Genomic DNA, 10,120 nt, shown 5'->3' with positions numbered 1-10,120 from the left:
GATTTTGCTATAACCCTTAAACCAAATGAATATATCAATGAATAATCCTAACAGCGTTTCTGGATATATTTAATGGAAGTTGTTGAGGAAAGATCTAATCATTGGATGAGTATTCCCTCACTATAGGGTAGTTTAATTTGTGATAGCCATGAAAGAAAGGCAGCGATGGTGTATTTCGCTCTGTAAGTACAATTGAAGGTTATCTTCTCATGCTTGTCTTTATATCGCGATCAAACTAGGTGTGTTACATTTAAATTGTTTTGTATATTATCTGAAACTTTGGGGCTATGCTAAAGGATGACGAGTACCCACAGTTTTGCCTCACAATTCTAAAGCTAATCGTAGAAATGAATACAAAGGGATAAGGTCTGATGGGGTTCACGTTATTGTCTTATCTTCTCTTCTAAAAGGAGAGTAAAAAAAGCGGTCAGGAAATCGCCAACCGCAATCATACAGCAGTTTTAATATCATATTAAATATTCACAAAGGTACAAGAGTAAGAAAACTTATTTCCTCGGTATTTGGGCTTCAATCCGATTTTGTAGCATTCAGTAACAAAAGAAAGTTGGCGATACCGCTGTTTTCCTATCCCTTCCCTGCCCTGCAAGCTTGCAGCTGGCTTAGCTGGATATGGTCTGTTTGAAAAGGCGAATTCCACCATTCTTTTGTTCTTTATAGGGTAAGCCGTGTAGTTCTCAGACTTGCACATGACATTACAATAATATATCCACGTCTTGATATTATAAATGAGTGATATTCTCTATTCCATTTAAATCATTGTCTTCATTACAAAACCCTAAGGTTCACGCTTAGCAAAGATGTCCTTTTCTGACGCCTTCATGTTGAGAAGCTGAAAAGGTATTTTACTGAAGTTCGGCTAAACTGTAGAAACAAGTTCACCAAGAGGACAAATTTTCTATTCGATTAGCTGTATTTCAGCCTGGAGGACTGACCTCTAAACCCTTAACCTTTTGGACTCAATCCTACCCTTCGCCTTTTCTATGTGTTTTAACATAGACACTATCTAGTTAAAACAAAGTGAAATAAGTTCTCACGTATGAACTATTCTAATTTCGGCAACTGATAAATTATTCACCCATTCAATGGAATTGCAAATTTTCGTACGATGCCCGTTGCCACCAAAATGCGTTTTCTTTAGTCTTCACACCTTTACAAAGCTGACATTTAGCTTTTGATTTCACTAGATCTCTGAGGAAGACGTAGAAGCAGATGAGTCACTGGGCTTCAATATTCCTCTATTTCGAGAGAGGGTGCTTGCACTTTTTCATTGCTCCTTGAATAAAGCAAGCATTCAGAAACACACCTAACCATTTACCACTAATACTTGCTCCTACGACCCGCACTGCATTCTTCTGTACAGAATGACAATGAAACGCCAAGCTATCACATTCATTTGCCTACATGAAAATACCCGAATTCGCGTTACATTTGCATGGAATAAAAGTTTTGAAATCCAACATTCAGTCTAACACATAGCAGAAAAAAACACAAAAATGCAGAATGAAGTAAGAGTCATGCATTGGAAAAATTATATTCTGAAGCACACTTGCATCCATATAATGGATAAAAGTCCGTATAATTTCGTCATTATTCAATTTTTAATCACAGAAGACACATTTTCGACACGAAGTGGACACAGATCCTATTGTGTTGGTGTTTCGGTCTGTCCTTTGTTAATGCTAATATATATCTCATAATCAACTTGCTGCAAGAGGCACCACTTCTCCCACCTCCCCCCTCCTCCCCCCAACCCCTTTCAAAAACCCATCTCCCTCTATGAAAGTTAAATGCAGTGGATCGAGCCTGGAAACGTGAAATTAAAAGTATGTCCCTAAAACAGCCTAATCTCTAAAACTGAGATCCAATCTATACGAACGATCAGAATGAGCAGTAATTAATAAAAACCTTATGTCATATTTTCCTTGATACAATCTAAACATAAACACGTAAGTGTATATGTTGAAAGGGAGTGTAAGCAGTATTTGCTTTAATTTTAGTACAATATCTATCCCCTTGAAAAGTAGCTCACTTTTAGCCAGAGTTAGCAGCAAGGTCAATTGATAACGTCTCACCTTCATTTAAGTGCGTAATTTATCAATATTTAACCTATCTAGCCACATGTATTAGTGCAGGCACCAGCTACAATTTATAATTCAAATGATTTAAATTCAGAAGCTTAATTATTTCAGCTATATCATTTGTCAGATAAATACAGAGTATTCAAACATAGGACGTACAGAACTTAAAAGTCAACAACATTATGATTTCTGAACTGGTATATCATTCAAAATTCATAACGTCAGATATGATATCAATCACAATCAATCATATAATATATTTATATCAATACTGCACAGCACAGTTCCCATAACTACATATTACCTTATATATACTCGTGTGTATGCATTTATGTATATTTCTGTGGAGGGAAATTTTTTGTATGCAGTTATGCATGCACATATGTGAACACGTGAATATGTATTGATATGTTCCAATATACATGTGTATTTGTATGTAAGACTATATATACGTGGGTATGTATTAATCTGTAGTTGTGTTTAATGCATTCACTTGTATTTATATCTGTTGGTATCAAAGAACTAAAAGCATGGATAACCTCTTCCACCTTTGATTGGTTTATTTCTTCAAATATGAAAACATCTTAAAATGGAGTTTAATTAGACAAATCTTAACAAACCAAAGGCAAATTGTTGTAAATCTGCCGCTCGCTTGCTTCGTTTCTAGCCTGGAACAAGAAACAGCTGAAAGGAAGGCAAAGAGTCAATACGACCATGCCATAGGCTGGTCATTCAAATTGGGACAAAGCTGATGCAGCCCATCGCCTCTAAACAGCCATATTTGTTGGTCTTTCTCTTTAGAATTTTAAAATATATTTGCCAACCTGATATTTCCCAAACGATAAAGACTTTTGCATTTTATGACCATGTCCAGGAGAGGTGGTAAGATTTTATGTATCCTTTTATATTTGATTCGGCCACGTGATTTACTAAATAATTAATGCAGTACGTCCCGAAAGAAACACAGCGTCGTCATTAATCGGCCAAGCAAAGGACTCTATCACACTTGAAAAGTGAACAGATCCCAAGAATATTATATACAAATGGTCCGCTATCAGACTTTGCTGTTGTAGTTCGTTGCCAGAAACTGAAAAATGGAAGCTTGGTAGGTAAACAATTTTAGTTTTGTTTCTGGTAAGATAGCAAATGAATGTAACTGTCATATATATTTGATGAATAGCGCCCTTTGCTTCTTACTATGTGCTACCAAGCGACAGTCATAAGTTGCAGTAGGCTGATATACTGACCTTCTATTCGGATTAGCTTTAACATTTTGGAGCAACTATGATAAACTTCAGCTGCAAAAATTTGTATCTGCTATATCTTGGAGGTGGGAGGTAAACATTAGTAAGACTGCGGTGGGATTATTATTAAGGCGTAGTTTTGTGTCCTGAAATGGCGTAGATTTTACGGTTTACTTGTGCTTTATTGCAAACAATGCCGGCTGTCATGGCATCTGCTGCCTATTTGTACACAACGAAGTAGAGGCCTGAGCTTATATTGAATACCACGAGTCATATATTTTGTGTTCTTTGAGACGTAATAGAAAGTCTGTAAATGAGATTCAGCGAGAACAATTGCAGGTACTTACGTCAACAGAAAATATATTCATGGGCATTTCGTGCCTTATATTTTAGTTGATGTGTTGCTATAAAAGATGAAACAACTGTTTCCTTTGAACCTACGAATTTGTTTTTACAGTTAATTGGCATTTATTTCGTACAATGGAAGGCAAAACGAGTATTCACAAACCCTTAAGTATGCGTTAGGCTCATTTTAAGAATAATTGGTAGTGATTGATTCCCTGAATAAGAACAATTATGAGCACATTTTATAAGGTAATAAATTAACAGAATTCTGATTTTCTGTACCTATATTAGTATGAGAAACTGCATTAAAGTATGCCTAACATATATTGTGGATGATACAATGCTGTGAAGTACAAGCATGAACTGTTTTTTATTATTGTTTTTTACATACAAAAGTTTTATTACCAGGGTAAAGATTAGAAGTATATAGTCAGTAAACATTTTCAGTTATAATACTGAGCAGAAATGTAAAATCTTTTTGTGAAAAAGGAGACAGGATTCTACAATCCAAATCATCATAATTGAAGCAGGAAAGAATGTAATCGTATATATACATCAATAAATATTCTTCAATAACAATAAATTACACTACAGGGTTTAGTAGCACACCATGACAGCTCTGTTCCTTCCCCCATCTCTAAAGGTGTAATTAAACTATATAAATTACCGTGGCAAATACAGATGTCTTTGAGAAAGGATTTTATTAAATTGATTGGAGATATTTTACAATATGAACCTTCGCATTTATTGCTTCCGTTGCTTTTGTCGTAGCGCTCTTCTGGAAATTGAATTTGCGCTGTCGTCACGTGTGTAAAGTCGACGTTCGTTTCCTTTTTAAATAAATTATGCATTAAAACAATAACCTATTAATTCAGTTATTCGCCGATGACAAATGCAACGCTGTTTTACTGATGACAAAGTTGCGGCTGTGAAGCCAAGTTGTTTTTTTAAACTCTCTTGAACTCAGCATTCTCTACCCTTTAAATTCTGATCCAGCAAAGAATCGGGCAGACAAGAATCAATGAAAACGGTTTAATTACAACTTTTTCATTAAATCGAAATAAAGTATTATGGTGTGGAGGGTCAACAATTTCCAATCCTGTTATAAATCACCAGCAGTAATTCCTGAAAGGGCGCGAGGCTGCCGAGGCCAGGCGAAGATTGTAAATCTCTTCGTTTTATTGCTCTCCGAGCATATGCTGCGTTCGAAGTTGTCTTCGAATCCCCGTTTGATTATACTCCTCGTAGAGCCGAGTTCTCACAGTGGCAAGCGTTAGCACTTAGTTGCTTTTTTCTTCGGTTCCTCATAAAATTATCAGCGAAGGCATAACTTGCGGTAATAAATTGGTCTATTTATATTTGTGGGGTCGAACAATATTATAAAAGGGGCTGTTTCAAAGTCACAAATATATATCATATAAAATATTTATTATCTTTACAAATTCCCACAGTATGAACGATCATCAGAAAATAAAGATTTGAAGTTGCTTGTATAGTTTTAGTGGAAAAGTAATTCTTTAGCTAAACAGTGAGATGTAACCGTTTTATTTCCTTTTAAATTATTTATAATGCAGTAATTGCAAAGCAATATTTCTATAACGACCATATAGAGCCACAGAGGGTAAAGTAATTTAGATAAATGTTGCGTTAAGCCTGTGCTAGGTGCAATAAGGTCATGCATTACTGTCAATAGAAATGTTTTTTATTGCTATTAAATTACAGACAAATGTTTTAGAGGTTAAAATAGTTTCTACTAGCATTTAACAGAAATATTAAGCAGTTCGATAAAAAGCAACTGAGAATTAATTTTCCATAACTAAAAACATTATAATTCAACAAAGCAATTTCAGGAGGGAGCAAACAAAATAAGAACAGAAGCAGAATGAAGTATTTCCCAGCGCCCAGTTGCTACTGGCTCCTGTGATTTTAAATGCCTCGCCTGAAAGAGAAAGTGAGAAATCCCGCATTAGTTCCTGTTCTACCCTCATCAATTTCTCTATATAATTCTACAGTTAAGAACGATGATTAATTTGTCCTGCCAAAAATGAGAGTAGGTGAGATTGAGCTTCAAGGAAATCTTATCTATACAGAGTTTTGTATTTCAAAGTTTCCACTTAACTGGCTCAAACACTGACCCGGGTAAATGGGAAATTCCCGTTCATTCGCAGGACCTAGGTGTAAACACTTCACAAAGCCTATCCAAACATAAGTTTATTGCTGAATTTGTCATTTTATGCCCATGTTTTGAGACCAATTTATACATCATACTTGAAAAACGCTAAAGTATTTTAAACTAGATTGAGTAATTTACGCCAATTCTTTGCCCCCTCACATTGATTTACAAAATCTTATTCTGTAATAAAGGGGTGCAATAATTAACTCAACACGCTCGGACGAATAATGATATACAACATATTGACCCAGTGACGGCGTAATAACAATAATATACAAATCTATTGTTCGCTCTAGTAAACGTGGTTCCGCACAGAAAGACGATGCAGTGAAGTCTAACTTTACCACCTTTTACACGTGCAGCACAAAATATTAAATTTTTACTCAACTCCCCGTTAGTGTTCAGGTAAGAAGTAGTTCAAAGCTCCAAACTATCCATATTAAAGAGCTGTTAGTGAGGTAGCGCTGGCTCAACTTACTGGCTCAATCAGAACAATCTGGTAACACAGATCACGTGAACAAATATGCCTGTATTTTAAGGCAGCGCCTATATTTTCTGATTATAAAAGGTATCCGTTGCACTATAAAATTCATAAATGGCAACATTTTAAAGGAATACATACCGGTTTATAAATATCACTTTCTTGTTAGTTGCTCGATTATAAAATCTCGATTTAGATTTAAAGCAAAAACACCTCTGTACGCCGTTTTTATTGGTAGTTGTTCCTGAGACTGAAGCCATTTCTATCGGGAATACCGTCTGCTTTTCGTATCGAAATGTCTGTAAAGCCGCAAGATCTGGTTTAAGACAGCATTGTCTGCAGACAAACGACAGAGGATATTATTCGCAGCTGCAAGCTAAGAGGTTGTGTTTGGAAAGCACAGATTTATGATAAATTGACACACAGGTAAGCAATCGTTTGATAAAATGCAACCTTTAGCAGTAAGTTTGCATAATCCCTGCAGCGAAAGGGCATATTGTTCCCACCAAATTGTATGAAATTCTGAATCAAACGTGCATTGTTTCCATTTCTGTAGCAGATAAGAAAAATGATTTTGTAGCAAAAGAAAAGTCGATTTTAAAGAACATTTTGCTGTTTCACGAAAGTGCGCCATTTGAGAAAGGTTAGATCGGGCAAACCAGAGCAGTCCCAAATTTGTCTTGTGGCTATATTTCAGCTGATGCTGCAGTTTTATGTAAAATGAAAACGAAATAAAAAGGCACAGAAACCCAGGGAACTTTTCAAACTGTCACAAGCAAACTTAGATCGTAAATCACATTAATTTGTTGTCTCTAGCTTATCGTCAGGCTGCAGTCTTCTGTGATTTATGCGTTACAGAAATATATTGCGGGCTGAAGTTATTGCAGCAGCCTGTATAAATTATTTCTCAATTAAGGTTATTGTCGTTCAAGGAAAACAATTTATGAATTTCGAGGAACTCAGTATAACAGTAGTTCAAAAATTATTCAGCATAAAAAATCGAGTATAATTTTATTTTACTGCGGTCACGTCAGAGGGTAATCTCTGCAATTGCTTAAATGCAACATTTCTGTAATTATACACTTCAAGTTTGACTAGGTTTTATAAGAGATTAAATCATCCCGTTTTGATTCAATTCGCTAATGATTTGGCAACAGTATTAGTAGAATTTAAATGCTAAATGTTAAGATAATTCTTTTTCTCTTCCAGTTCCAGAAACGCATTTACTTACTTTTATTAAATACTGTCTAGAATAGAGCTCTATTACTTTCCATCTTAAAATACAAAGTGTCGTGTAATTTCCAGGCCTGAATATGGTATCTTAATATTATTACCTTACCCCTAGATGCTTTTCAGATACGGGCATAACCTAGAATCTAAAGTGTGATTGAAATTGCTGCTTCTAAATTAAACTGCACTAAAACAGTGCACCTAATTATGTGTCGTAATCGTTGTAATTATGAAGGGACGTCCACACATATAATGTGCACATATAAGTTACCCAAATCATTGTGTGTGTAAGGGGCATTTTCACGGAATGTCCACAGGTATTTAACTTCTATGTGTGTGAGTGTGTGTGTGTGTGTGTGTGTGTGTGTGTGTGTATGTGGGTGTATGGTGTGTGTGTGTGTGTGTGTGTGTGTGTGTGTGTTTGTGTGTGTGTGTGTGTGTGTGCGTGCATGTGTGTGCGCACTCTTCCGTCGGTTAAAAAAAAAACTTTTTGAGTCGAACATTTTTCATTGCTGCATGCCTCGAAGCTGCTGGTCTGCCATGTTAGCCAGCTAAATCCAATTACTGTGAGTAGCATTTCATTTTGCTCGATGGGGCCACTCACTTATAACTTCACCTAAAATTTCAATAAATATCTGTATAGCTCTCGCCATGGTAACTATCAACATTTGCCTGATAGTCTGTCTTTAAACTTTTAATCTCCGAATAAAGTCAGAAGTTTTCAGGTCCCAGTACAGAAACTGCCTTAGACTTAGAGGTACACTCGGTTGCCCTATGTTCTGATGGGCAGTAAACGTAATAAATACATAGCTATCTCGACTTTCTCCTGCCAAACTAGTTTAGCAATTTAGTAAAGTGACAAAGAAAGTTTCCAAAACTTTTTCATGTATTTCTTTTACTGACTCTATTTACATGACTAGACTGTTTTATAAGGTTTTAGGGCCGCAGTGTTAGAGTTCGCTCGCACTTCTGCGAAATTAATAAGCAAGATGATTAAAAACTTACCGTTCAGACCATGGCTGAGCACATTTATCAAAACCACCTGAAAGTAACCAACTGTTTAAAGTTTGTCCATCTTAGTGGTTTCCTTGGGAAGTAGCGAGTTTTCTCTGCAAATACTTACTTTCCAGTGATTACAGAGAAATAAAAGCTTATAAATTGACGTATGGCCACGTGAATACATTACACACATTATGGTGGGAGGCATTGGATCCAGGACCTAATGCCTTGGCGACTGTGATTTGGATCCTCTTCTAACTTCACATTATATCGGCACAAGTTGGTGAGGCTAGTTTGTAAGGTGCTGCGTCTTAGTGGGATTAAAGAGGGATAGAAAAACCACGGTGAAGTTGTGTGATGGGCTGTATTGTGAGGTAGTGAAGGCGCTTCCGTTGGTTGTTCATTAAGTGGTGAGTTATTGCTGTACAAGCCAAAGGTCATTTCAAAGGCTTATGACTTACATTTTGTCAGCTAATGACTGGGATTTCTTTGTGCATTTGATCTGCCACAGTTGCTGATTTTTCTTAAATGTATTTCTAAATTAAAGCATGCAATTTAACTCAGTATAATATTCAGTGGTACAATTTCTGCACGACTTCAGGTTCGGTGCGTGTTCTATTTCCCTCTTTCACGGAAATTTGAAATTTGGAGACTATTTGGAGGCTCCAGGAGAGCTCTGTTATTGCATTTATATGATCTTTTGTATAACCGAAGTGTTTTTGTTGTTATGAATATGCCCAATCGATATAAAATAATACGTACGTGATGTTTGGTATCCCAATGACAAAGCATAACCGCCTGTCAATATAATACATTATTCATGAGTTTTATATATGGCGCCAGGCTCTTTCTTGCAATCCTCCATATTTGTATTGTTTTGTGCGTTTATGTAAAAAATGTTCGACAGCGGCGTCAATTTTTCACTAAATACACATATCTAAACATCAAGAGAAAAAGAAATATATATAGGAGCTATATTGATATGGTCAGATTAGGGCTTGGGGAAACTGAAAGCAACCCGATACAAATCCCAGATTTTTATTCAATGCCTTGTTTAGGCCCGGCTTCTATTAAACGACCATTTAAGATGTACCTTTCTGGGAAAGTGCATAAATCCACCTTCAAAGCGAACTGCTGATTCGCTAATTGCGAGTTTAGATATAAAATCCTGGATGCTATTAATAGATTTTCACTTGGCAATAACAACTTGCGTTAAGAAAACCGCTTGACATAAATGATTGGTTATTGTATAAAAATTTTTGTGAAGCTTTATTTGTCAAACAATTCCCCAAAAATCAAATTCTAATCTTTATCATTACTATGTATATATTTAACCAGTTCTTTCACTTAAAAAAAGTCACTGACAATGTGACTCCCAGTCATTAATCACACAGCATTGCAATCAGTAATACTTTGTTTCTAATTTCTGAAGGGAAGGACATAATGCTTAATTTATTTCTGCTTTCATTTAAAGAATAACCAAATGCAATAGTAATTGTATTAAAGGCCACAACGAAGCATTGTTTTAAATACTTCTTAATGTAAACAA

The 10,120-nt window shown here is 35.8% G+C and overlaps 1 protein-coding gene and 1 long non-coding RNA gene across 6 annotated transcripts in view; one reads left to right on the top strand and one right to left on the bottom strand.

Moving 5' to 3' along the window:
- Nucleotides 1–10,120, top strand: part of hoxd3a (homeobox D3a) — a 36,040-nt gene that overhangs the window by 17,585 nt on the left and 8,335 nt on the right. The window contains exons 1-2 of one of the 4 annotated variants that reach the window (XM_063052113.1): nucleotides 3,157–3,204; nucleotides 6,581–6,768. The exons of 2 other annotated variants lie outside the window; for them this stretch is intronic. The gene's annotated coding sequence lies outside the window, so the exon portion shown is untranslated. Of the gene's footprint in view, nucleotides 1–3,156; nucleotides 3,205–6,580; nucleotides 6,769–10,120 lie in introns of those variants that run through there. One more of the 4 variants, XM_063052112.1, reaches the window with a different exon arrangement.
- On the bottom strand, nucleotides 4,534–9,730 carry LOC134348565 (uncharacterized). 2 transcript variants are annotated; one of them, XR_010018448.1, is made up of 3 exons: nucleotides 8,763–9,730; nucleotides 6,484–6,678; nucleotides 4,534–5,627 (listed from the first exon to the last, which is right to left on the bottom strand). It is a non-coding gene; the product is annotated as an uncharacterized LOC134348565 (long non-coding RNA). The 2 variants fall into 2 exon arrangements; XR_010018447.1 differs by lacking the exon at nucleotides 8,763–9,730 and adding an exon at nucleotides 8,578–8,738.

The sequence above is a fragment of the Mobula hypostoma genome, chromosome 6 (genome assembly GCF_963921235.1).
Source record: "Mobula hypostoma chromosome 6, sMobHyp1.1, whole genome shotgun sequence".
NCBI classification, from domain to species: domain Eukaryota; kingdom Metazoa; phylum Chordata; class Chondrichthyes; order Myliobatiformes; family Myliobatidae; genus Mobula; species Mobula hypostoma.
This window is presented reverse-complemented; position numbering and strand designations above follow the sequence as displayed.